This window comes from Ambystoma mexicanum, chromosome 3p, assembly GCF_040938575.1.
Source record: "Ambystoma mexicanum isolate Mex_15411 chromosome 3p, UKY_AmexF1_1, whole genome shotgun sequence".
In the NCBI taxonomy this organism is placed as follows: domain Eukaryota; kingdom Metazoa; phylum Chordata; class Amphibia; order Caudata; family Ambystomatidae; genus Ambystoma; species Ambystoma mexicanum.
Genome location: NC_090925.1, coordinates 755,014,630 through 755,042,062, shown reverse-complemented (window position 1 = coordinate 755,042,062; position 27,433 = coordinate 755,014,630). Strand labels below are relative to the sequence as shown.

The 27,433-nt window shown below is 44.5% G+C and overlaps 1 long non-coding RNA gene across 1 annotated transcript in view; it reads right to left on the bottom strand.

Annotated features, from left to right (window-relative positions):
• LOC138580809 (uncharacterized) overlaps positions 1–25,878 on the bottom strand; it is a 203,101-nt gene extending 177,223 nt beyond the window's left edge. Inside the window, exon 1 of the long non-coding RNA XR_011304348.1 lies at positions 25,577–25,878. This is a non-coding gene — a long non-coding RNA (uncharacterized lncRNA). The remainder of the gene's footprint in view (positions 1–25,576) is intronic.
• Between the last annotated feature and the right edge of the window lie 1,555 nt (positions 25,879–27,433).

The following is a 27,433-nucleotide window of genomic DNA, read 5'->3' as shown; positions in this document are numbered from 1 at the left end:
ACGTATTTACTGATTTTTCAAGCATTTTTCCTGTTATTTTGCTGACTTAGTTGACTTCTTGTTGTTCTCACTGCATTCTGTTTTGCCATCTGTCCTGATTGAAAGAAAACTTCATTGTACTTCATTCTGTTCCTTGATTTTGATACTACTGTATATTTGAAAATCGGAAATACATTTTTTTTAATTCCCCTTTCCATAGGGTTGTCCGACTTAGAGAGGCAGAGAGGCATTCCAGCTCCCTACCCACACGCAAACACCCAGCATAGGAAATAAAGCCTTTCGCTCTCACTGGGGTGAGGGGCGGGTGTGTGTGTGTGTGTGCGTGTGTGCGTGTGTGTGCGTGTGTGTGTGTGTGTGTGTTTGTGTTTTGTCAGGTGTGCGTTACGTGTGTGTGTGTGTCTGTGTTTTGTCAGGTGTGCGTTACCTACAATCACCCCAGCTAATGCTGGCAACAGTGCGACCAGCAAAGGGACACATATCTCGAAAAAATGCATGGATGTACACTCTTAAAGCATTAAAAGTAGACTGAAAGCAGCAGTGACAGAGGCATCCCATGGTTTGGGGGTCAGCCTGAAATTTGGAGGCATACATTGTCAATGCATCTTTCTGGCAGCAATTAAGTCATCATATTGAGGGTGCATTGTGAACATGGATGAATGTGAGGCATTTGCAGGTAGGCTCTACTGCTGGGATTCTAAAATCGCAAATGCGACCGTAGGCCCTTTGTATAAGAGCAGATACATTGTTTCTTGGCCATTCCTGCCCCCTCACCACCGTCATATTGGAACAGTTGAAGAAAAGCCATAGATGGGACCCCCTGCATCGCTCCTATATGGCTTTGAGTGTATGAGAGATGTTATGCAGTCAGACAGCCATACAGAATGTACCCTTGCACTGAAAGTGTGGAAGGATGTCGCCTGCCAAGATGTCAGAATGCATCTGCGGACATCATAGATGAAGCTTGAAGTAAAATCTGGTGAGGACAAAGCAATGTCATGAAGAAGTTATAGGAACCTATGTTGAAACGATACGAAAATATTAAGTAACAATGTAACTGAAGCACTGAGAGTAACATGAACCTAAAGCTACAGTAATCATGGAAATAAATAAAATGAAGTAACTTACTGACTAATAACTGTAAATACACAGTAACACAAGGTAGAAAGACAATGTTTAGATGATTTTTATAGAGGAATATGTAAGGTGGCAAGGACGGCCATATTAGAAAATGGATGACAGCTCACGTTGAATTTAACAAATCTACCTTAGAGACAAGCCAAGGTTGTAAGAACCAGGAGACGTGGAAAAACAGCCTGTGAGCAGACCCGATGATGAGTCAGGGTTGGCCCAGACAGAAGATGCTATTTTGGGGGATGAGCACCAAGCACAAATGGAGTACTTGTATAAGCTCTGAATGTTGAACATTCTTTATAGATGGAAGAAGATGAAAACATCTGTGAGAGCCAAACTGCTGGCCAATTAAAAGTGTATAATGTTCATGTGAAATACAGTGAGCATGTCTCTAGAGGCCAAGATAAGCAACAACACTCTGCATAATTAAATAAAATAGTAGCAAATGAAAGGCTGAAATTGACAAATTTGTGGTCTTTTCATATGTTACTCAGAAGTCGAAAACAAAGGTAATTCATTTGAGCTTCAAGCTAAGATAGTGGTGTGCTCACACTCCCTTTAATGTTCCAGGACAGTGAGCAGCAACAAGGCCTTCTACAAATGGAAGACTTTGGCTGATGGCCTACCAATGACAGATGATAGACTGACTGGGAAAATGGGAGTCGTCTAACAGGATTCAAACACCTAGGTTTTGTTTCTCGTATGTGCTGCTAGGGAGATAAAAGTCCAAGGTTGGGATAATACGCCAACCAATCAGTGGGGTTTTGGGAAAATATAACATATAAAGTTGCAGTTGCCAATCCCCTGATGCTGTGTCCTCTGTAATCAGTACTATACAAGTTTAGAGGTAGTTCAAGGCGTGCCCTGCAGACAGGGTTGAGCCAATGAAGCACTGATCTTTATATATTCTATAAATAGATATGTTCTCTATGCCAATCCCTTCCCTCAATAGGTTTTGTATTTTGCCACGTAGGATGACATTATAGATGATGCATATTGAGGTATAAGAACTCCATGTAATCACACTTGGTTGTGAGTTTGCAAGCATCTGTCTGATGTCTGCCAGTTGACCCTGCTTTATTAAATTTAGAATATTACTTGAGTCTGTCTGGTTATTTGGTTTAAGATCTATTATTGTAATTCCATCTTGCACAAAAGAGCTTCAAGGTGCTAGAGCACACATTCATTATGAACCCTTAGCACTTGGTGTAAAATATAGAAACAATTCAGTGTGATGCTTACCAATAAGGAAGAACTATTGGGAGACAAAATGACATGCCATTACAGCAAACGAAGCTATTAAAAATGGAAATTATTTAATTGAGCTAACATTGTAAACTGTCCTTATTATGATCCAGCGTATATTGTAGTCATTTTGTAGAATGTTACACTAGTCCTACAAAGCACGTCATCAAAACATAGAATAACTATATACATTATTTTATCATAGGTTATCATTCCAAGATGGACAGTCCAGTACACCCCTATTTTACTTTTTCGAATATGCAATTGTTGACCTGTAAGGAAATCAGCCAAATAACACCAATGAGATTTCCTGGTTGCTTTATATAATGTCAAAGAGCATGTTGGGCTCATAGGAATGACCACATCCATTTATATTTAATTAAAACATGGATGAGAAAAGGGTAATATGCTTGAATCACCAAGTACTTGATGCACACTGGGCCCGATGCTCATTTATTTTTTCACAACACTCACCCAAACATGAAGGTGCTTTTAACCATGAAGTATACATACTCATTCATACAGCCTCATGATTTGGAGGTGAGGCTAAAATGGCTGCAACATCTTTCACTACATTGGGGTCCATGGATGTCCTGCTGCTTTGTTTCTGGAGATTGTTTTCTCTCCCATATAAGGAGCTCCTCATGGGGTTTAGGATTTGCAGTATGTTGCACATACCTAGTAACCAATGCCCAGGTATCATTAGAAATGTATATGTATAGAACTGATAAAATTGTATTCCTGTTTGACCCAAAACTTAAATTACCAATATCCCAAATTTGAGGTCGGTAAGTTATTACCACAAACCTAAATGCATCAACAGCAAGCTAGTAGCCTGACCCCCAAATTTAAAATGAAAACATGTGTTAGATAATTATAATTATAATTGTTCTTTTAAAAAAAGTTAAGATGTAGCTCTTGGGGCAAATGCAGTGTTACTTTTCATGAGCTGTGGATTCTCTGATAAGTTGTTATAAAGCTACACTCCATGGTAGCAATGAAAGAGGGACGCATTCTAAATCTGAGATTCCTATCAGATATTTCATTATTTCTTTTCCAATTAAATGTGTGTTTTGCCATCATTAATACTAGAGGTTTGTTCTAACAACCCATCCAAAGGACATTTTTATTCAATTACAGTGCAAACTAAAAAGGCTGCTTCATCAACGAACCCTCAATCAGCAGTGCCCTTGCCCACTACATTTGGTACGTCAAACCTTAGTGCCAAGTGAAACTTGCTAAGATCATTGACAAAGAGTTTAAACATTGTGAGGACCACTACAAACCCCTACCTCACTCCAGTAGCAATATCACCTGGTCTTATACGGTACCCACTTGTGCAGAAACTGATCTGCGCTGTGTTACCGTATGGAACAATGCAACCAATTCTATCAAGAAATGTTACGAACAGAGATGACCAAACTAAATCACAATTTACCGAATCCAAATCAGCTCTCAGATCGAAGAACACCAATTAAAATGTTCTTCACTTAGTTGTACTTATTTTGCAATAATTAAGCAAAGTAGAAAAGTTTGATTGACGTTCTCAATAACTGACATGAAACCAGAGTACAACAAAGAAAAAACACATCAACCCAAGAGTGAGTTCGGGCCACATGAGTTTTAAAAGCAAAATCACTCAATGATCTGGGGTAAAAATCAGATGGGTTATTTCTAAATCCCTTTTATAGACTTGAAGATTGTATCCAATTTACATGTCTCAGGGAAATGCCCAGTTCTAACAACATCATTGAAGACCCAAACATAGAAAGAACATGGCACATTTCCTGGACCTGCAGCCTTGTTAGATGTTCTGTTGCAGAAGAGCTGGGACATGATTCAACAGATGTAACAGAGATTTGTGACAAATCATCTTTAACTTGACCTTTATGGAGACTGGGCAAACTTGGGGGCCAGCGGAAGCTCAGTGATGCAACTGCTGGAGGTGATATATCATGGTTCCCCCAGAAGTCTCTCAGTCCTTCCTCAGGAATCGCATCCCAAGCCCAGCAGCCACGCAGGTAACGAGTAATCACTTATATGGTATATCTTCCTGTCGCTTGGATGTGTAAGGATAGAGAGTGCCAATAATTACATCCATGTGTCGGTACTAGTTCCTGGGGAAAGAAATCACCAGATAATCGGCCGCAGGAAAGGTCAGCATTGAAGTAAAAGAAGCAGTTGATTTGCCAACCACATCAGGGCCTTGTCGCGGTTCCATATGTGAAGCGAAACTTATTAAAAAGCATCCTTCGGCTATGCTAGTCCGGGCATGGAAAAAGAGCCAGACCCGATGGAATCCCACCACAAATATACAAAATCAGCTAAGGAGAAGCACACAGACTCTATGCACGCACACTTTGCTGCTGAGTAAAATTTTGTGCTTAAATCCAATTATTGAAACAAACACAATACATGACATCACATTAACATAAGGGGAGGACTGGTGGGGAGAAGAGGGAATCATTAGCAATTGAAACACAATTTTCTTGCTGTATAAGCGCCTATCAAATGCCAAATAAATAAATTCACCTATCACGAGTGATCACACCAATGAGGATTTGGATCCACTAACCCGAGCATTCGTTGGAACAATTCCTGCCACAAACCTCAGAACTAAGCTATAAAAGAGGAAGACGCTTAAAAAATATGAGGGTATTAGGGCAGTATTCTGGAGTGTCAATTAAGTTGCAGTGAGAGACGGTAGAGGAGGAGCAGAGGAGGCGCTAGAGAGGCAGACCTCTATCAGTTAAGCCAAACAGGCCATACAGGGAGGAAGACACATAACAGGAGGAGGCTAAACCAAGGGAGCCATACAGTTACAGTGCAAGAATGACACCTATCAGTGGCAAAATTAGAAAAGGATAGTTCAGTGATTTGGAACAGTGCACCAAATTGTATTGAAATTCTGACACCCCTTGAATTACACTTCCATATGAAATTCCAAATAGAGCACTCAAGATTCAACCACTTTGGTGTGCCCAGATTTTGGTTTTGACACGTATGGAAGGATTGAGTCCTTCACTTTTACTCAGTTTTGGTGTAGCAAGATCATATTTGCCAATCCTTAAAAATGATGGTAGTCCAAGCGTGGAGCACATCAACTATTACCTTATAGCCTCACTACAAGAAGATGGGAAGTGGTTCTCCCAGAAATACACGGCCATCAGGAGCTGGTGTATCCACATAGGATGATTGCCAGACATTGAACACTGTAGCATAGTTGGTCTATGGAGGGGGATATCCTATGCTTCTGCTTGTAGACCTTTACATAGCCCTTGATCGAGTGGGCCTTGCCATAACGTGGTTACATTTTGATAAATATCACTTGGATCTTACAATTCTATTTATAACTTTGTAAGAACACCTGTGCTTTGGGGTTTGAGCATGCACACAGTGCCATATGCACAGATGTCTTTAACTTAATCCTCCCCGTCACCACATCCATAATCACATCCTCACTTCAACCGCGCATGCTGCACTTGTTAGGGCCCCATGACTCATGCATGTAGCCTCAGTTCATGCGGTCGGCAAGCAAGTTCATTACACATGCTCATGTCCACAGAGTACGTCTCTCATGTCTGCCGTGGCCCTTGCCCATGTTTGCCTCCTCCATGGTCATCCCATGTGGCCGGCTCCTAGAGGGAAACGAGGCGGGAGTTTCCACACACTTGAATTTCTGCCCCAGATGTGCATACGGGCTGAGTGTGTCCCGCCACACCATCTGGGGTTTTTCGTGCTTGTGCTTTCTCAGGTTTTGGCTACTGGCCCTGCGACACACCATGTGCATCACACATTTGTCCCAGGGAGACGCTGCCATAGGTTCCTTCCACATAGCTCCCTTAGCCACAGCAGTCACGCTGATCCTGTGTACAAGTATGGGCCTAGTCAGTTCCAGCAGGAACTAAGTACTCTGCCTTACACCCTTCTCTGCCACACCCTACTTGGTTCCTTAGGTGTGCCATTTCACCAGGCAGACAAAAGGGCGTACCACTGCTTTGAGCACACACCATTGCCTGCCATCTAGCACCCAAGGACATGAAGGGGTCATCACTACTTTTTGTTTTCCTTAGAATTTTTCTGTTGTGCCCCCCACATCGCGCACCACTCTGTACCAGGTGTTTCTAGTATGGTTGATATAGCAGATATAGCATGCTATTATAGGAACAAATACTGCACTTGATCCTAGCCAAAAGGCATAGAAGAACAGATGCCACAGCCATTTTATCCTCATAACCAAATCATGAGACTGTCCAAATGAGTATGTATCACATTCATATTGGTCAAACATAACTATCTGTGGCTGTTCTTATGTTCCCAAAATGTTCTATGAGTTTTCACAAAGCAGACAGTAACCCTTGTTGGGCTATCCGTTTCCTTCCCCTTTCTCATAGGGGTATTTTCGAAAGTATGATAAGAATTAATGTACATGCTTTGTCCATATTTTTATAATGTGATTTGCTCAGTAAGACAAGGGCAACATTCACATTAAGACTACAATAAATACTGAAAGTGAACACGAATATTTTTTAAAGCCAGTTTACAAAGTTAGTAAAATTAAAAATGGCCTTTTTTGGTAGCCTATTTTGGCAAGAAAATATGCAATTGTGTCTCTCAAAATGCCCTTCCTTTTTGGAAAGGGTCAGGCTCAGATTAAAACGAATGCTTTGTTCCTTTTGCAAGCATCGTGGCAATTTTTAATTTTGCCTCCTTGCTACAGAATGGTTGGTAGTGCTGTGGGACCTTTGTATTTATTACAGTATGCACAAACACTAATAATGTTTTAGAAAGTAGACAATAACAAACACAGTTGTAGACCCTGCAACCTGGTCCTTTGCTCCGTCACAGTGGCTATCAGTGCCAGTCTCCCTGCCCATCCCCCAAACGGAAAATGTACCCTAAGTGTGATGGCAGCACTCTTGCAGGACACACCTCATGACAATGTACATCTGCCACTATCAGGCAGGACCCCACCTTAGGGGTTGCCTCTGTCGACATTGCTTTCATTTTGTAAACCATAAAAAAACAATGCTTTTCCTCCTCTAACCTACTTCAAGATGCCTGTTGGTCTCTGGCCGCCCTCCTGTTAGAAATAGTAGGAGTGGCTTTAGCAAATGGGGAGCAAGCAATGTGTTCGGTGACAGGTGACGGAAAGGATCGGGAGCAGAAAGTCTGCAGAAACGACCCCTCCCCCAGATGCAACTCTGACACAAGCTGTTAGTTTGGATCACTGCTCTAAGTGCCTTTCTCCTGCACATCTCCCCCAATAGCAGAGTGAAAGAATAGTGCACCAGCACATTTTAAATTCACTTCAATGCCATAGTGTGTTAATGTTATGACTTGCAGTTGGTCAATTTGGATTTCTAATTCAGATTACCTTTATTAGCCTTCCAAGTTATTCCAAGATTGCTGCTAAATTATGACCTTACGAACTAGAGAACATCCTATGCTACATCAGGCTCTGCTGCGCTACTGACTTGTACTTTTACTTTTGTGTTGGCAGCCACTGTCAAATTGTAGTCCTATGTTTATGTTGACGGCTTGTCCCAGTTTTTGGTCTATAAACTCTGGTGAGCCTAAACATAAAGCCCCACCTTCCCTTCTAGGCTCTGACTATTCAAAACATCAGCAACGCTCATTTAACACAGGATGCCTTCATGGAGAAGGGCCCTTCCACTAAAGCACAGGTATAGGGAGTGGGACAGAGGAGAGTGATTGAGAGGGAGAGAGGGGAAGAGAGAAAGAGAGAGAGAGAGAGAGAGAGAGGGCAGAGTGAAAGAGAGAGAGAGGAAGAGAGAAAGAGAGGGAGAGGGAGAGAGAAAAAGAAAGAGGGAGAGGGGTTAGAGAGAGAGAGGGTCACCCTCGACATCCTTGCACCTGCCATGAGGATCCGCATGAAGCTTAACTCCAAGTGCAACAGTTGGCATGATTCCGACATAGCCTCACTCAAATGCAAACTGGCCTGTCACCTGTTTTAAAGGCATTACAGACTCTTCACCCCGGTCCAAGAAGCGGGCCCATATTCAAGCCCGCATCTCTGGGGCTACCAACAACACAACTGAACTTTTCAAAATCTGTAAGGAACTTGCCAACCCTACTGCAGTCTCCACTTCTCCTGTTCCTTCTAAGGCCCTCTGCATGGCTCTGGCCTCCCACTTTACAACCAAAACTCAGGACATCATGTCCTCACTCTCCTCTACTCCCTTCCCTCCTTCTCCTGCACTCAGGCCTCCCTTGGCCCATCTCCTTCCACCCCTCCTTCTCACCCATAGCACCGTATGTGGTTACCAAGACGGTTTGCTCGATGAAAGTCTTCTCCAAACATGTGCTTCTCGGCTCCTCTAGAACCATCAAGGACAATATTGCCACCCTCCCTCCCTCTCTGACTGAGTTCTGCAATCACTTTTTTTGCTACTGGCGGCTTCCCATCACCTCTTAAGCACTCCCTTGTGAATCCCTTCCTAAAAAAGTCATCTGCTGACCCTTCCTGGCCAGCTAATTATCGCCCTATCTCCACTACCCCCTTCTTGAACACATCTTTGGAGACGTTGCTCATCTCCCAACTAATCCACCACACTGAGTCTGTTGGCTGTCTACACGACCACCAGTCTGGCTTCGGAGCAGCCAGAGGCACAGAAACTGCTCTCCTGAAAACCTGTGAAGACTTGCTCTCTAAACTCGACTCCAACTCTCCTGTTCTCATCCTCCTTGATCTGTCCTCTGCCTTCGAAAATATCAATCATGTGACCCTCTTAAATCGACTGTGTGATATTCTGGGTATCACTGATCATGCACTGGCTTGGCTGACCTCTTTCCTTTCAAATAGGCCCTGACAGGTTCAACTGGGCCCTTTTCTCTCCTCTACCTCACTCTCTACTTGCGCCGTCCCTTAGGGCTCTATCCTCTCACCATGGCTCTTCAACATTTACCTTGCCCCTGTTGCCCACTTGATATCCACCTTCTCTCCTCACTTCCAGAATAATGCAGATGACACTCAGCTCGCCTTTAAGCTTTCCTCCTCTATCTCCTCTCTCATTCCTGATTGCCGGACTGCTATACAGGCATGGTGCGCTGCCACTGATCACTGTCTTAACCCCAGTAAGACTGAGATCCTTCTCATTGGAACCCCACCTCCTTCCCCCTACCCTCTGGCTGCCCCCCTTTGGCCCCCCTCTCCTCACCCTCTTTTGAGGCAAAAAACCTGGTTGTCATCTTTGACTCCTCTCTCTCATCACATCACATATTGCTGACCTTGCCAAGAAGGCTCACTTTCAGCTTCACCTCCTCAGCGGCATTCTCCCTTTCCTCACCTTCCCCCAGAAACACAATGGGCCACATTACAGGTCTGGCGGTAACCCTGCCGGTGCTACCGGCGGGTTGCCTCCGGACCATAATATTTTACGGGCGTCTGTCTTCCCGGTGCCACTGGTTCGTTAAGACTCCAGCAGTCCGGGAAGTCAGGCGCTGACAATTTGTAAGTCCCCATTCCCATAGAGTCAAATAGGACTCTATGGGAGTGGGGATACGGAAGCACCGGGGATGTCATTTGGGGGTCTCCAGAGGTCACAACTGCGACCTCTGAGGTCTCCCTTGCGACCTCTGTGGACTCCCTTTTCGACCTCTAAAACAAAAGTAGTTTAATGCAAGCTCCTGGGCTGTTGCCAGCACCATGTGGCTCTTTACTTCTGGAGTGGCTGGCTTTCTTGTTCAGGCCCCTTAAAAAAAAGAAGAAACGTGGCACAGGTCTAACACTTTCAGCACTGACCCTAAATAGGAATACCAAATAATGTGCCTTTCTGGAATTATATGCAATAATTGCTAGACTCATTAAAGGTTTATTTCAGGAACACTTCACGGGGAGAGTCACTGATTTAGTCTGTTCTTAAACACCTCAACTCAGCCTTTCATCCTTCTGAGGTCGATAAATGAGTAACAACAGAGGTTGGGTGATGTTGGGTGTATATTTTTTTCTATATAAAGCGCTTAAGCGTTAGTGCTATATAATAACACATCATTATCATTTGGTCATGGAAGTCTGCTTGCATTCACAGTAATTTGGTAATATGGGCCTATACACACTGATCTTAACGAAACATATGGCGATCCATTCTTGTATGAACTGTACATCACATTATAGTGATATCGTAACCATATTTTTCGTAGTGTACAATGCTATGTGATGCCACTTTCTGTTTTGTCAACGGGTGAAAGGTCGTGTTGCATCTCTTCATGCGAAATCACTTCGGGTGGGGTCAAATGACATCACTTCCTGTGATGTCATCGGGGGGTCAAGAGTTGTGTGATGTCACTTCCGCTACCCGAGGCATTTTGGTGAAATGACATCCCTGGGAAGCACCAGCACTGTTAGCAACAGTGCCAGTGCCAGTGCTTCTGTGAACAGACTGTCGGGCACAGTGGCTATGGCAGGCAGACTCAGAGTTTGCTGATCCGGAAACAAGGGTGCTGGTGAGCTTACCGGCACCCTTGTTTTTGGACCGGAAAACTCATATTGAAGCCCAATATCTCAAGAGCTCTGGTTCTCTCCAGGCTGGACTATTGCAACATCCTCTTCCTCAATCTGCCTCTCTCCTCCCTCCGCCCTCTTCAACTAATCCAGCCCTGAAATCTATCCACTAGCTCCCGATGGATGCAAGGATCAAATTTAAGACCCTCTGCATCATCCACTAGACTTTCTGGGGCTAGGGGTCTGGGGCAATGCTACATCCAACTCTCTCTCCCTAAATACCTTCCTGCTAGAGTCCTGCGGTCCTCTAGCTTTAACTCTCTGAAGGTCAGACATTTCTCTAAGCAGAGTGTGGGGGTAGATCTCTTTCTTCGGCAGGAGCCTCCCTTTAGAATGGCCTCCCCACCCCTCTCAGACTTGAGCCGGATCTCCTTAAATTCTGGAAGCTTCTCAAGACCTTCCTTTTCTCCTCCTCCTTTTCTCTTCCCCTTCCTTGCTAATGCCTCCCCGACTGCTGTGACCTGGCTGCCTGGTCCCCCTGAGACATACAGGGGCCAGGCACTCCCTCGACCAGTCTGCCTCAGCACTTGCCGTTGGGCACCCTCCCCTGGCTAGACTACTGAGTCTGGTCCACCCCCCCTCGCATTAGTTACCGCCAATCCCATTCCCTTGCACACTTGCCTTCCAGGCTCACCCCTGCACTTACCCCCATCACTTACCAAGCACCTGGGGCTCCCTCCCTCCTAGTTCTCCCCCCTCTCCTACCTTCTCCATCGTCTTCAACCACCTCACCCCTGCAATACCTGTTGCTGCACTTGCACAATCCAAATGTCACAAGGCCTAGTAGGACCGATAATTGTTGTTCCCATGTTCTCCCCTCCCCTTTGCCTTGTGGCACCTCGAAACACTTTCCGATGTATAGGCGCCTTACAAATGTTCAATAAATAAAGAGAGATTGAGGGAGAGAGGGGGGGGGAGAGAGAGAGAGAGAGAGAGAGAGAGAGGGAGAGAGAGAGAGAGAGAGAGAGAGAGAGAGAGGGCGGAGAGAGGAAGAGAGGGGCAGAGGGAGAGGGGGAGCAAGGGGCAGAGAGGGAGAGACGGGCAGAGAGAGAGGGAGAGGAGCAGAGAGAGGGGGAGAGGGAGAGGCAGAGAGAGAAGGGGAGAGAGAGGGCAGATGGAGAGAGAGAGGGCACAGAGAGGAGAGAGAGAGGGCAGAGAGAGAGGGCATGCTAGATCAGCATATGAATGAATGAAAACAGGTGTGTGCTTTGAATAGCTTTGTTTGTTATATGCACAGCTAGTTTGGACGAAGCTTTAAGTAGGGTGTGTGGCATCACTCCCAAATTGGCAATGCTCATCGTTGCGTAATCATGTATGTGGGCGACACAATATTCTTGAAACTGACTCCTGTGGGACTGTAGACAACTGAATGTGTTGAAAGAGTGCATCATTCTTCACCAGCAGCATAGAAACCTAGATGCTACAATTTAGATGGCAATTGTTCTTCAATGGTGGGACGTTTTAAACTAGGCAGTTCACTGCAGCATCCCCTTTGGAGGATTGGTGTTTACCACACCATTGACATGAGCCCCACTTGTATAGTGTGCTAGGGGGAAGGCCATTTTTCCTATGTAAGCTCTGCTCTATTTTACTAAAAAATATATAGAGTATATACGCTTGTTGCCCACCACAACACAGAAGCCAACACTCGCCTGCACAGAGTAGCTGTAGCCAGACAGGGCAACCATCACAGGCAGCATCATGCCCCCTGCCAAGACTTCAGCCAACTAGCTCCTTGATATTTTGTGAACTGTCACACTCAGTGGCGTGTGCCGGGAGTGGCCTGGGTGGCATGGCACATACTAGACCAGGAATCTGACTGGGCACCCCAGATGCCACCCCATTATCATAAACTATGATCAGAGAGAGAGAGAGAGAGAGAGAGAGAGAGAGAGAGAGAGAGAGAGAGAGAGAGAGAGAGAGTGAGTGTGTGTGTGTGTGTGTGTGTGTGTGTGTGTGTGTGTGTGTGCGCGCGCACTCATACTGCGTGCTCCCCTTGCATAAGTCAGTGCTCTGCTTGCGCCACTCCAGTGAAAGGATTCTGGACACGCCACTGCTCTGCAGATGCGGGATCTCTTGCATGCAGGCCATCTCACCATGGGTGGATTTGCTGACCTTCATTGTACAGGGACACCCTTTTTTTATTTTATTTCAGACAGCGAAAGCCTTCTTCATGGAAACATATCCTTGGTAAATTGACACATGCACTCCTCAGCATCCAGGATAACACTTGTTTTAAACAGTGACAGTAGAGGAAAAGGGCCTTCAACAGTGCCGAGGAGCTGCAATGCAAGGAACCAAAGGATTGGACCTGGGTTGGAACACGAAACCAAAAGATGCTCTGCAAATAATGTTCAAAGTGGCCCATATTACACATTTTCAGCAAGCCTGTGAGGCGGGTGGTGCTCTCAAGCACTGCAGCACCGTGAGGTTTGGGTCTGGTGTGGTGTGTCGGGCAGTGTGCAGGCCCTCTGGCCGAACCTGCGCATTAGCACTGCACGTGCCCTCATCACTGGGGCTTGTGCGAATGTACTTCTCGTCTGGACGGTCATCTAGTCTGGGCTGTCTGTAGCCCGTCCTGCACACTAACTGCAGACTGGTGGCAGCCCTGCCTGCTGAGAGAGGCCCAGACACACGCACAGCAAAGGCAGGTGAGGGGTGCCATATTGTTGGAATTGTTCTGCCTCGGTCTCGGTGGTGGAATTAGCCGAACTGGGTGGGATAGAGAGGAGATCTATGGAAGCGGAAGGGAGAATGAGTGAATACATGTATATGTGTGTCATTGTGACTCCTGTGACTGGGGACCGTAAATTAGTTGGGGTCTGCTGGACCATTTCCCATTTTCTAGGCCACAGATCAGAAGGGCGAAACGCAGGGCCAGAGCAGGGACCGGGGGCCAGGGACGATGTTAGAACTGCGTGCATTGCACATAGCCGCCAATACTGCTTTTCTATTCAATAACAGCCTAGGAAAGAAGAAACTAAGGGGCTGATTCATGGAAGTTGTGCGCCAAAAAACGGGGATTTGTGCGCCATTCTGCCCGCAAATCCCTGTTTAACAAATGGGGATTTGCGGGCAGAATTGGCGCACAAATCCCCGTTTTTTGGCGCACAACTTCCATGAATCAGCCTGTAAGTGACAAGCACACTGAGACTGTAACATAACTGAGATTCGAAACCTCTAGTCGGTGGCTCTGGGCGCAAAACAAACATAAGTACAGTTGTGCCTGAGTTTTTGGCACCAAGTTGTGTGTGTGTGTATCCATCTTCCACCAGCTTTACCTTTGACCACAGCACAGGTCCTGACAGCTGTCCTGCTACATTTGCCTTCCAAGTCTAAGCATGGCAGCCTGACACAGAGCTCAAGTCTACTCGGGCCTGTTATGTGCAGCCCATAAAGCTGCTGCTCTCATATGCGTTCCTTTAGTCCTACGTTTATTGGATTTTACCAAATGTTTGAAGTGGCAGTGCAGTTCAATCCTTACATCAAAAAGCAGGGCTGTACCATACACTGATGTTGTTGAATTAGTTACTGTATCTGGGGAGTGAGAAATTAGGTGTTCTGTATTTTTGCCTCACCCCCATCTTCCTTAGTCTTGTGGTCTTGTCTCGGCTGTCCTCTGCTAGGGCCTTTCTTTCATCATGGAGACCAGATAAATAACACTCCCATTCAAATAAACTTTTTCACAAGGAGTTGCTTTGTGGTTTGTTGCTCTGCTCAGAACTAGGATTTAAAGGCTGCAAGTCACACTGTGGAAAAGAATGTATAAGCCAGGTCTTGCCAGGGTTACTTCAACTAAGGGGGAGGGGCTTGAAAGGAGGCACAGGTGCAGAGGAGCATCCTGCCTTAAAGCCCCAAGTTATCGTGTCTGCAGAATCAATTCCTTTCTATGCCGCTAATCAAGTGCTTGAAGACGTGTATTTTATTCAATAATATAAAGCCCCTTTTTAAGCTTTGTGGCAGGAATTATGATCAAATGAGCAAAAGTGTAGAGGAGCAGGTGGAGGCATTTACCCTACCTACCACCCCCTCACCGCCGTAAAAGAAGAGTAATAAATGGCCCCCCCCTGTATCGTTTATATACCGCATTGAGTGTATGAGAAACGTTATGCACTCATACATCCATACAGAATGTAGCCTTGCACTGAAATTGTGGAAGGATGCCACATGGAAGAATGTCAGTACGCACCTATGGACATCATGGAATGTTACAGAGAAATCGGACGAGGGCAGTGTGATGTCATGAAGAGGATGTATGAATCTATGCTGAAACTATATGAAAATACTCAAGAAGTAACAATGTAACTGAAGTACGAAGGGAAACATGTATCTAAAGTTAAAGTAATCATGAATACAAAGAGGATGAATTAACGCACTGGTCAATAACTGTAAATACACAGTAACGCAAGGTACAAAGGAAACATATAGTGGAATATATAAGGTGGCAAGGACGGCCAAGACAGGAAAATGGACGATGACTCATGTCGCTTTCAACCAGGCTACCTCAGAGACAGATCAAGGCTGCAGCATCAGGAGAGGCTGGAAAACACACTAGGAAGGCTGTGTTGGCCAAGGATCAAAGATGCTATTTTAAGGAATAATTGCAAGGAACAAGGGGAGTTTACCAAGATAAGCTAAGAACGAAGGGCATATTTCTCTTAGATAAAGAGGAAGGAACCATCTGCAACAGCCAATGTATTGGACTACTAAAAGTGTATACATTAGTGCCTCAGAAAAAGATAGTGGTGTGCTCACACTCTCTTGAATGTTCCAGGTCAGTGAGCAGGCTGTAAGTTCAGCTATAAACGAAGACTTTGGCTTATGCCCGACATATGAGAGAGGATGGACTAATTGGGGAGTATGAAGGATAGCTCAGGGGCAACGTGCTTGTCTTGAAAACAAGACAACGCAGAGCAACTCAGGTTTGAATCCTGATCCCGCACCCAGAGACCACTTGCTGGTATTAAGCGTGTTAAAAATGAACTATTATAATTATTATAGTCTGACGGGATTCAAACACCTAGGTTTAGTTTCATGTACGTGCTGGTAAAGAGCAGAACATCCAAGGTTCGAATGCATGCCAATCAATGGGTCTAAGGAGCAACCTAACATACAATGTTGCATATACAAATCCACTGCCATTTTGTCCACTATAATCAGTACTATACGTATTAATAGTCAATGATATACTAATTCATATATGTTCTATATGTAGATATGCTCCCTTAACCAATCCCTTCCCTCAATAGGTTTTATAATTTGCCACATAGAATGATGTCATAGGTGAGGCATATTGACGTATAAGACCTCTATGTAATGAGGCTACTGTGTGAGTGTGCATGCATGAGTCAGATGCCTGTCAGTTCTCCCTGCTTTATCAAATGAGAATAAAGTAGTACTTTGCCATATTCCTTGAGTCTGTCCGATTATTTGGTCTGAGGTCTTTATTTGTAATTCCATCTAGCACAAAAGACACTTCAAGGTGCTAAAGCAAAAAAGTAACTTCTCCCTTCTAATGTGTTTCACTGTCCCGGGTCGCTGTATTTTCAGACCATCTTTCTGTTTGTCAGTGTCTAGAACTGAGCCTAAATACTCACTATTTCTGGGTGTCTGTTCACAACAACCCTATAACTGGGGCCAGGCACAGGTGGCATGTTTTGCACTTGATAAGACAGACAACAGTCATCCACTTAACCAACATTGTACGTATATGTGATTTTTCAACTGAGATGAGACGTAGGTAGATGGAGTGCAGTTTTGCAATGCAGTTTATAGTAGGCTAGTTTTATGCATTAGAGCCCTGAAGCCGCGACACATTATGCCCTTTAAAAACACATTTGTAGGATGGGACGTTCTCTCTGTACCACATATGTCCCCTCTGTGTACATTTTTTTTCTGAGCCAACAAGACAAGTAGCTCTGTCTGAATGGTGTGCAGTCATCCTCTCTGATCTGCAGCATTGACTGTCAGTAAGGGGGCACTGTAACAAGATGTGAAGCCTTTTGCTATGTGACACTATATTGGGTGAATTTCCTTATCATTGCTGTGATAAGTGATACGTTTGGGATATACTTTATCTTTAGGTTTACTTATTTATTAGGCACACACTACAATGGACAATATGGCTCAAAGCAAAACCTACATGCACCCTTTGTGTCTTCTCTCTTGTAAAGGCCATGTTAATTATGTTAGAACGTGAGCGAGAGATGTTAGATTTGTAGGCTTTCTTTCAACATAGACATATCTTGTTAAGTCACCTAATATTCCATGACTGAAAAGCACATTTTCTGTCACTGTTATCCATAAATATTGTGCCATAATACATAGGCGTACTGAGCTATCACAAGGCCTTGAGACTGCTTGCCAATTCTTTCATTAGAAAACATGAAATTAATTTAAAAAAAGATATTTTCACCTATCACACGCTGTTTATAGTTTTTTCTAACTTAATAGCCAGCCGAGCAAGCAGGAATATCCAAGCATGATCAGAAATAATAACATTACTTACCTTTGATACCCTAATATTCTTTTGGTTAATATAATTTGTTCCCCAACTTGGACATTGACTGAGAACATTACCATGCTGAGTCTCTGTAGGTGTCTGCCTAACCTGTTGCACCTGCGGGTTTGTAGCACTATATAACACTAGATAATAAATTGCATGTGGGGCTGGTGAAAGACTTTTAAAATCTGATGGTTGAATGTGGCTTGTTTGAAGTATGTGGGCTGTGCCAGCGACAGTCCATAGTACCCAGCTCTTCCAGGACACAAAGGTCCTGCTTGCACCCTTATTGCCAATCTGAGCAGAGTGGCTCGTGACGGAATAAGCTTTTTGAAGAACGATTGGGGGAACTGTGAGCAGAAACTCATTTTTCTGTGCCATGTGGTCAACAGTGAGATTTCTTTTCCCACTGCATCTTAGTCCAGCAACTGTCAACTGTTTTTCAGTACCCTCCACCAGTAGAGGTGTGGGCATAAATGTCACAAAGCCAGGGTAGCGTGTTGCAGGTACTCATTGAGCCTGTGTCAGGGTGGTGCTGGTAGTCACATGTCTGGGCAGGATGCTTCAGGTAGTCACAGCATTGCTAGGGCAAGTTGTTTGACTGGCTTGGTGCAGCTAGCCTGGACATGCTGTCTTGCAGTGACATGCCATTTTTGACTGTCAAATCCAACAGGAGTACGTTTTTATATGGTATAGCCTGAATGTACATGCACAGACACAGCCAGCAAGAAAATATTTCTTATACTGGCATATATTTTTTACCCACTTGGAATTTAGTAAAACTACAAGTCCCAGAATTCCAAGCAAAATCGGGACTGGATGGCTTGCACACACATGGTCATGGGAAACATTAGAACTCTGCTCTGTGAGGCAGTATTAATGTGGGCCTTGAATTACAACATTTCAATATGTGTCAATATGTGTACCAAATACAGCATTTAGGCTAAATGTTCAATACCAAATATGGCTACCTAACACAATTAGGCTGAATACAAAATATGTCTATCTTGCACAATTTAGACTAAATGCAAAATATGGCTATCTTCCGTGATTAGGTTAAATGCAAAGTATGGCTAACTAGCACAATTGGGCCAAATTGTAAAATATGGCTACCTAACACAATTAGGCTAAATGCAAAATATGGCTACCTTACACAATTTTGCGCATTGCAAAACATGGCTACCTTGCACAATTTAGGCCAAATGCATGAAGGTATATGATATGAGGTAATAAGAGTGGTGGAGGGTTAATGGAGTACAGTAATGGCTGTACTCCCTGCCCACACCACACTTCCCTTATTAGTTGCTGTAGGTTGTCTGTAGGTTGTCTGCTTCAGGCACCCCGGGGCAAACATGGCAGACACGGAGTGTAGATGCTCAGTAGGGAGCTGCCCTTTGCCTCTGGCCCTTAGCCAACGGCTGCCCGGGCAAGGCTGCCCTGAAATCCTCTCTTGAGAAGGAGGGAATTCCCAATCATGTGGTGGCAGGCAGTAGGTGGGCAGGCTGAGCACACGTGAGGGGAACTCGGCAGAATGGCGGAATGCCCCCATACATTAAGTTCTTCTCTATCCATATCTGATAATAAACACATGTTGCCAATTCTATCATTAAAACCCCCTGCTGTTAGAACAAAAGAGTAATCCGACAAGGATTATGAGCTTGTCAAAAAGATAACTTTACATGCCTATCTGCCTACGAGTCTGGAGATATAAATATTTGAGTAGGTTGTGTTGCTATAGAGTATAGATGTTAAATACTTGCCCGGATGACATTCAAATCACAGGATTTGCAGGTTTGGGTTTGATTGCGGCAGCACTCATTTGGAACCATTAATGTTAACCTCATAATTTGGGACAGTTTCACTCATTCAGTAGAATACTCATACCCCATAGGATCCCTTTGGCCAGCATCATTATTACCATTCTGGGTTGAGAAGTGCTTGCACTCTCCTAGTAAAAACACAAAAGCCCTTCCAAGAAGGGCTCTTTCGGTGTCATCAAAAGTATAGCAGGCCAATTAAGACGTGCAAGGTAGTTTGACATTGGCAGTGCAGCCGCCCTTCTGGGAAGTGATAATACTGTCCCATTAAAAGTGTAGCCGCCCCGTTGAAAAAGTGCGTGCATCATCCAAGTAAAATTTGGCAACAGGCCTGAAGTGTTCCTTTAAAATTATTGCAACCCTGCTGTGAGCAGTTATATGATTATGTCATAAAAAATATAGCTGTTCCATTAATAAAATATCATCCCTAATAAAAAGTGTTGATCACTTTTCCATTGAAAGTATGGTAGCGTTGATCAGTGATGGTGCTGTCCAATTAATTATAGCTTGTATGAAGTGCTGGTAGTTGCTCAAACTTCCCATCCGTGTATAACATACCTCCTAAGGAATGTAATGATGGAGATCTGACTGCACGCCCAGTCGATGCCAGAACTTACTTTACATATGCACAATGAAAAAAAAATATCCATCCAATAAATCTTTGTACACAGCACACACCTGTTTTTACAGTAAACAAAAAAAGCCTGGTTTCTTGGAATGAACAGTGTTTGTTTAGAATGCCTCCCATCTTGCATTCCCCAAGGCACACTCCTTCCCTTCCTTAAGGTGTCAATGTACTCTTCCTGCCCCCGCCCCCCCACTGTGTATTAGTCCCCCGTTCCCTCTTCCTCCTTTTCTGTCTCTTCCCCTAACTTCCACCTATTTTTTCTCCCACAGTCTCCTTTCCGGTCTCTCGTTTTCTCACTTCCACACATCTTTGCTCATTTTCGCCCCAAGTCGGGCCCCATCACAAGTGTGTGAAATGACCGCCTTTTCGCGCCTTGAAACTCTTGTGTATAGCCGCGTTACAAATGCCATATCATATCATATCATATCAATGGCAACGTGGCCAGACTCATTCACCATTACTACAAGCGGTAAACATGCGGTAACGGGAAGGGAATGCATTCTGAGTCATCTGGACCATTCAGTTATTACACATTTTTAGAGTCCTAGAGTACGCCATGTGGATTTACCATGTAACCGCTTTTGTGACTATCACAGGCAGAAATATCTGACCCGGTACTGCTTTTGTGTAAAAGAGATTTCCTCCACACAAAAGCAGTTTTAAAAATAATAGTTTGAGTTCTGAGACTTCGAATTTGGCTGAGTGGTTGGCATCGGGTATTGTAAAATCTTGGATGTTTTAACGCTAGGGTCAAACACGAAATGAGACCCTTTGCCTCTCTTGCCACTACCCTCGTTTCCTTTTCCCTTCTGCAGCGTTGCCTCGCCACGCTCTTTCTGTCTCTCTCTAACTCTGCCTCTCTCTCTGTCTGTCTGTACCCAATCTCTCCAAGCCCCATTTCACTGCCTGAATCCCATCACTGTAATTGACTTCTTTGTCAAAATATGAAATGTCCCTTCTGTCACCCCTGCCCTATCCCTGTGCGTGTCAAGGGAATGACCACGCTTCAATGGCTGCAGCAGAGACGTTGCCCTAAATGTAAACACAGGGCCTCATTCCAAGTTGGGCGGTAAGGGATACCGAGCACCGGTAAGGAGACCGGTGCCGATAATCCCTTACCGCCCAATTCCGAGGTCCCTTAGCGGGAACCGTAAAGGGAGTGTGGTCTGACCACACGTCCTTTACTGGTCCTGCTAAGGGACCAGGGCGCAAATAAGGGGCCTGCTATTCGCGGGCCCGTTCTTAGCGCCTTCCCCATTCCCATTGAGCCCTATGGGGGCTATACACTTGGACTGTCCAGGAACCCCTGCAGCTACGTCCCAGAGAAAGTGGAAAGGAAGCTCTATAAAAACATTGTGGCAAGCAGCATTATATTGGGAATCTGAGAGTCCCCAAAACTTGGTCAACCTAGAGATTGTGCCTTAAGATGTCCATGGTTGATCACTGTCAGACCATTATGTGGGCCTTGTAATAACTGTATTTTTGTTTGGCACTCAGAATGAAGTGAGGTTTGTGAAATTGGGCATGAGCGCCCTGAGACATAAGTGGCTCTGGTCACTGTGCCTTCTAATATCACAAAATGCTGTGCATTCAGGAAAGGAAGCGGGCGTGTGGTTATAGTTCAAGCTATGCCACAGCCTGGTGAGCATTTTGCCAAAACGCAATCACACACACACATGCGCGCACGCGCGGCTGGTCAGATTTTTAAGCAAAACAGTACATAAAGGTAGATTAGAGCCCACTCAGTCCGTTTTCTGCCATAACAACATACCAATGTCCTTATTCTGAGAACAGTGTAAATAGAATGGATAACAATAGCCCAACGATTAACTCATTTGAGTGCATGCGCTAGGCAAGGATCCCACATACACAGAAAATGGCCCTGAGGATCTTATCCTATTTATATGTATAATTCTCTAAGGATGGCTATACATTGGGAAGGGGGTGACCTGGGCAACAATGGAGTGGCAGATACCTCAGCTTTTTAGTCCACACATCCAAAAATCCTGCTGCTGCCTGAATGAGTGTATATGGTTCATGGTTACAAACACTTTACTGGTATGTTCAGCCACATGGTTTAAAGGGCATGGCTGGAACTTATTTTCAGTCTCAGACATCTTTCTGGGGTAGGTGGTATCTGGAGGCAGGCATAGGAAATGTAGGAAAGGGGAATACACTAGAGTGGGGTTAGACTAGCTGAATCAGAGGGAGGGTAGGATGAGAGTTGTGAAAAATTAAATGAGCTCCAAAAACAGTGTGCATATGTACATAGTGATTCAAACAGGTAATCCTTTCACCCTTTCATTAATGGTATATTTTTATTTTTATTTTTTATTAGTGTTTATCAGTTTACAATAAACTTTTACACGACATTATTTTATAACAACCATAAAATATACACAATACAAAATCATAAAATAGCCACACTGCAAAACTTGACGACACTTAGACATCCACAATAGGAGGAAATAGCGAGCACCATTTTACCATACACCATCCCAGGTTTCTCACAAATCGCATTCCCCCTGATGAAGGATCTTTCCCAGCTCATTGAAAACTATACCCAGTAGTTTAAACAGAGCGAGCATCATGGCCTGGTTTGAGGTCATCATGAGTCTATCCCAGAGTGAGGGTGTCAAGACTGATGAGGATGAGTAAAAGCAAGGGCCCGACCGCCTGATTCTCTCCCTCAAGAAGAAACGACATTCCAATACCAGATGTAATAAGGATTCCGAACGAGCCTGGCCACATGCTCTGCACCCTCATAGTTCTACTTCTAATGTGGGAAAAGCATTAAGAATTTAAAGTAGCAGTCCCTACTCTTCTGCAACGGGAATTTGGCCGGATACTCTCTCAGTTTCATTCTAGGGGCATAATAGATTTGTTTTCCTTTAAATAATGGTAGTCTTTCCAAATCTGTCCCATCCGTGCTTTTGTCTCATCGTAGTACCTTTTTTTCTTTACTTAGTTAGAATCCAAGGCCTTTCACTCCATTATTAACTCAAGGATTCGCAATCCTGGCGGCAATCCTGGCGAACACTACAGCATTAGCCATGAAATCCTACGAGTGCAACCCGTGAGTTATTTGCCACACAGTGATTCATGAGGCTACCTCCTTTCCTTAATCCAAGACCTTATTACCCTACCTGCCTTGGGAAAGAACCTTTGGGTTCGAAACACGTGTCGGCTGACCACTTCTTAGACTATGCGTCTACTTTATACTTAATAATAAAACACGCCTTAACACACTGCATCCAGCGTGATCCTACGAAAATCACTTGCTGCAAGGTAACCAGAAAACCCTACTATGTTATATAGCTAACAATGAACATATATAATGGCTAATTTATGTTTTAACCTTTATATATGCACTATTACACTATAGATTACTGTGAAGTCTGGCTTAAGAAGTACAGTGGAATGTATGCTCCTAATGAAGGGACAACCGTCCAGAAACGCATTGGGAATCTATCTGAATATGATAGCATATGTATTTCAAGAAAATGATGATTTAATTGTAATGTGATTTAAATACATATGGACCAATTGTACGTTATGCCTCTAATAACATTGTTTTTTGCTATAAAAATTGCATGATTGAATTTCTTTCATAAACTTGATGTCTTCATGGAATCATAACTATTGTTTGTTGATACAAATACACCTGGTGTGCAGGGGACACAAGTGTTCCACAGCCTGTGGACACTGGGTTCTCTCTTCCTGTGAATCCACAGCCCAGTGCCAGGGTTGTATACCTCTCCCCTGCACCCTCCTACTCTCTTAAGATCTTACGTACTGTATTATTTCTGTATGCTATAAACAGCTTATCTCTATCATTTGTGACCGAGAGCTGGGGAATAGCCCAAACATTTTCAAATGACCACCATCTTGATGGCAGGGGAAAGCAGATGCTCTTGTGGGCAAGCCTTTCTGATAATGGGCTAGTTACAGCCTCTTTAAACCAAAGCCAAGATGTGCACATAGTTATGAAACCGGCAGTCTTCAGGTGTAGGTACATGTAGTCCATTTATTCAGGTCTTGGATGCATATCGTTCATGTACATATCATGAGAAGGAGACCTACCGGTCCCCACCACTCAGGTATCACTAGTGCTAGGAACCGTCACTCATAAGCATACACTCCACACTCACTCTGACATCACAGCTACTAGCAGGGTGATACCAGGGCTTTAAGTGGGTTAAGAAATCGAGGGGGGCCCTCATTTGGATGAGCGTGGTTTAGGGAATGGGCATGGCCTAAAAAAGTACACAAACTATAATAAGGTACACAAACAAATATATAAATGCATGTAAGCATTTATATACTTGTATGCATACTTTACTATGGATTGTGCACTATGCAAGCCATCTTTTATAAATATCTGTTTATAAAAGATGACTTGCAAAGTACACAAACCATAGTAAGCTATGCACATAAATATATAAATGCTTACATTTATAAATTTGTTTTCATGCCTTACTATGTTTTGTGTACTTCAAGATGGCTTGAAAAGTACACAAACCGTACAACATTTATATATTTGTGTGCCTACCTTATTGTTTGCATACTTTTCAAGCCATCTTTTTTAAACATTTCTATGTTTATAAAAGATGGCTTGAAAAGTGCACAATTCAAGCCATCTTTTATAAAGATTTGACGATGGACAAAGCCTAAGGCGTCTTTGTCCATCGGCAAAGCTTTATGAAAGATGGCTTAAATTGTGTACTTTTCAAGTCATCTTTTATGAACATCGAAATATTTAAAAGAATCCCTAGGTTTGCCGAGGGTTAAAGACACCTCAGCGACCTGGGGAAACAAAGGGACAGTAACTTCCTCTGGTGACCCCTTGCCCGAGGGGTCACAAGAGGAAGTTACAGTGACTGACAGAAGTGCCTGCCAGCTACAGCGATGTTGCGGCTGGCAGAACCTTCTGTCAGCTCACCTCACTTAATGGCGTGTGCTTCTCCCGACGCGGCTGTGGCCGCAGCGGGATAATGCGTCCCTCCAATACTTTAGTGGGACCGGGGGGCCCCAGCAGGGCCACGGCTCAGCCCCACTTTTTGGAGACTGCCAGCGACCGGCCCTGGCTGGCCCTGGCCCACTTAGCACTGGGGGACACACATTCAAAAGGAAGGGGAGAAAATACAAGACAACACACAACCATGTGTGTTATCCTCCCCGTTCAATCATTTCTGTTTATTCTTATCTCTGTGGGCAAATGCTATTGCTCTGGTGCAGTGGGGGTAGAACAGCTTAAACGGTGGGGGGGGGAGCTTCCTGAGTCCATTCCATCATTAATTGTGGTTGTACACAAGCATTAGGGGACAACTAGTTGTGAATTTTGCTGCCGGCTGTTTCTAACCACAAGACATTGAAGCCAACAATCGGGGTCATTTAGTCCAGCGCCATTGTTAGGTGTGTGCGCCATATTTGGCATTGTGAATTGGTTTCACATGGGCACGTCCTACGCCACAGTAGACACAGATAGCGTTGGCTCACGCCTTCAGTTTCTTTTGAGGGAAGACACGGTTGAGGCAGCCGTTTCCCTGAAGAAGAACGAATTCCCCGAAATGCATAGGAATTATTTATGTATTATTAGAACTCTTTGCGCGCAAGGGATGTTCTGGTGTGCACTGCATCGCATTGTCAACTAGTCACAAATCTTCAAAAAACCAGCATAGACTGATGGCTCACACTCCTTCCATCAGTTACAAAAGGTTGCGACTTACCATACCATGCACTGCCATGCATTGTCTGTGAAATCAAAGCTGCGCCACTGACGAACCCATGGAAAAATGCAGACAGAAGTAAGACGCTATTGTTTTGTCATCATACACTTGTACAGGCGGCGCCCGTTAATGGGAGTAGAGGATGTCCCTTGCCAAAAAAACAAACAAGGCACGAAAGTGGGCGCGGTGGCAGAAGGGAGCGTCTGTGGGAAAAAAAAGAAAAAAAAGTGAACAGACATTATTGTGTAGGAGGACAAACCCTGGAAAATAACAGAGACGCTCCCAGTCAGGGAGGGGAGCGTGGGGAGGGCAGGAGGCGGGAACAGTGCCTGGGAACTGGCGCTCGGCAGAGGCCGCGAGGTGGGGCTGCATGCACTGTCTGCAGCTGCGGCCAATGAGATGCCAAACTGCGTCATCATTGCAATCAACAGTGATAGTGTGGAAAGAATGTATGCATCTGTACCGAGGTAGCCTGCACTGGACATTTAGTTTATTCTCAACACGTAACAGATTAACTGCGGGGGCGTTGTGGGGGGAGGGGGGCAATAGTCCGTCAAGACTGGAGGCTTAATGTCATGATTATCTTTTTCATCTACTCATCCAACAGCAAACAAAAATACACTTTAAAAAACGTTTTTTTATATGTATCATTGGAGGTATAGCCAGCCCACGGAATCCCCAGGTTTACACAGGAGGCGTAAAGCTGGCGAATGAGCACATTGGTTCCATCACCATGACAGGGGGGCAGGAGGGTGTCTCGAAATAACAACATTAATTAATTTTGAAGGAGAGGCCTGAAATGCAGGCTTCCAGCGAGCCCATGTCATGACTAGGGGTAAGCAAAAATCCAGTCAGCCAAAGGGAATTGGCGAAATTTAATTTTATTGTGTGGTCGGAAACACAGAGAATAACGAAATGGACAGTGGCAAAACACCCTTTTCAAAATGCAATGGATCCCTATGCGCATAAAGCAGGCGGGCGCCTTTAGGATTTCCAGCATTTGCGCCGTTAGGTAAATCCATGCCAGCGCACATGCTGGAGCATTTGCATAGCGCAGAGGAAGGAGGTGGTGGAAACGCAAGCTGCTTTTCGTCCCTCCTTTTCGCTATACACATGATTTAATATGAGCCGTAATATAAATACAAGGTGCTAAAGCCTTACGCAAGGCTTTTACGCCTCACATTTACGTTACGTGCTCATGGAACATGAGCCTCTGTTTCTTCTCCATTGACAGGAGACGTTCTGCCTGCTCACTACTCGCGCCGCTCAACGACAATGTCGGTGTACCGTCCCCGGCACCGGGAGAAAGTAGCTAGCGTGTGATTACGCTTGGCGTTCCAGCCAACCCTGAATTGCCTTTGTGTTAGTTATCGGCCCTCTGCTCGCACAAGCAGGTGACCCCGGCCAGTGCCTCCACGTATCACATAGGGATCGCGTGGTGGGTTTGTTGGGTATGAAGACGCTGGGCACAAGCTTCTTATAGTAAGATTATTGTCTATTCCAGAGTACCAGGTAAGTGGCTTTAAGTAAGTTCCTGAACAGTAAAATACTGGCTACACATCCAACACCAGCCAGCATTCAGATGTAACTGACTATTACAGAACACCCACAACAGTCAGACCATCACATTCCACGTGACCTCACTGCATTTCACATACAGTGAAATTCACCCCAGACCAAGCCTACAACAGATTGGTAATTTAAAAAAATGCAGCCTTTCCTTACCTTCCCCTTATTTGGCGCTTCACTGCATTCATTTTTCTTCCTAAAGCTCCTTGCATTCTCTTATCACTTTATCAGTTTTTACTGGTCCCATTTTCCAATCATTTTCCAATCTCCTGTCCAGAGGTTCCTAGA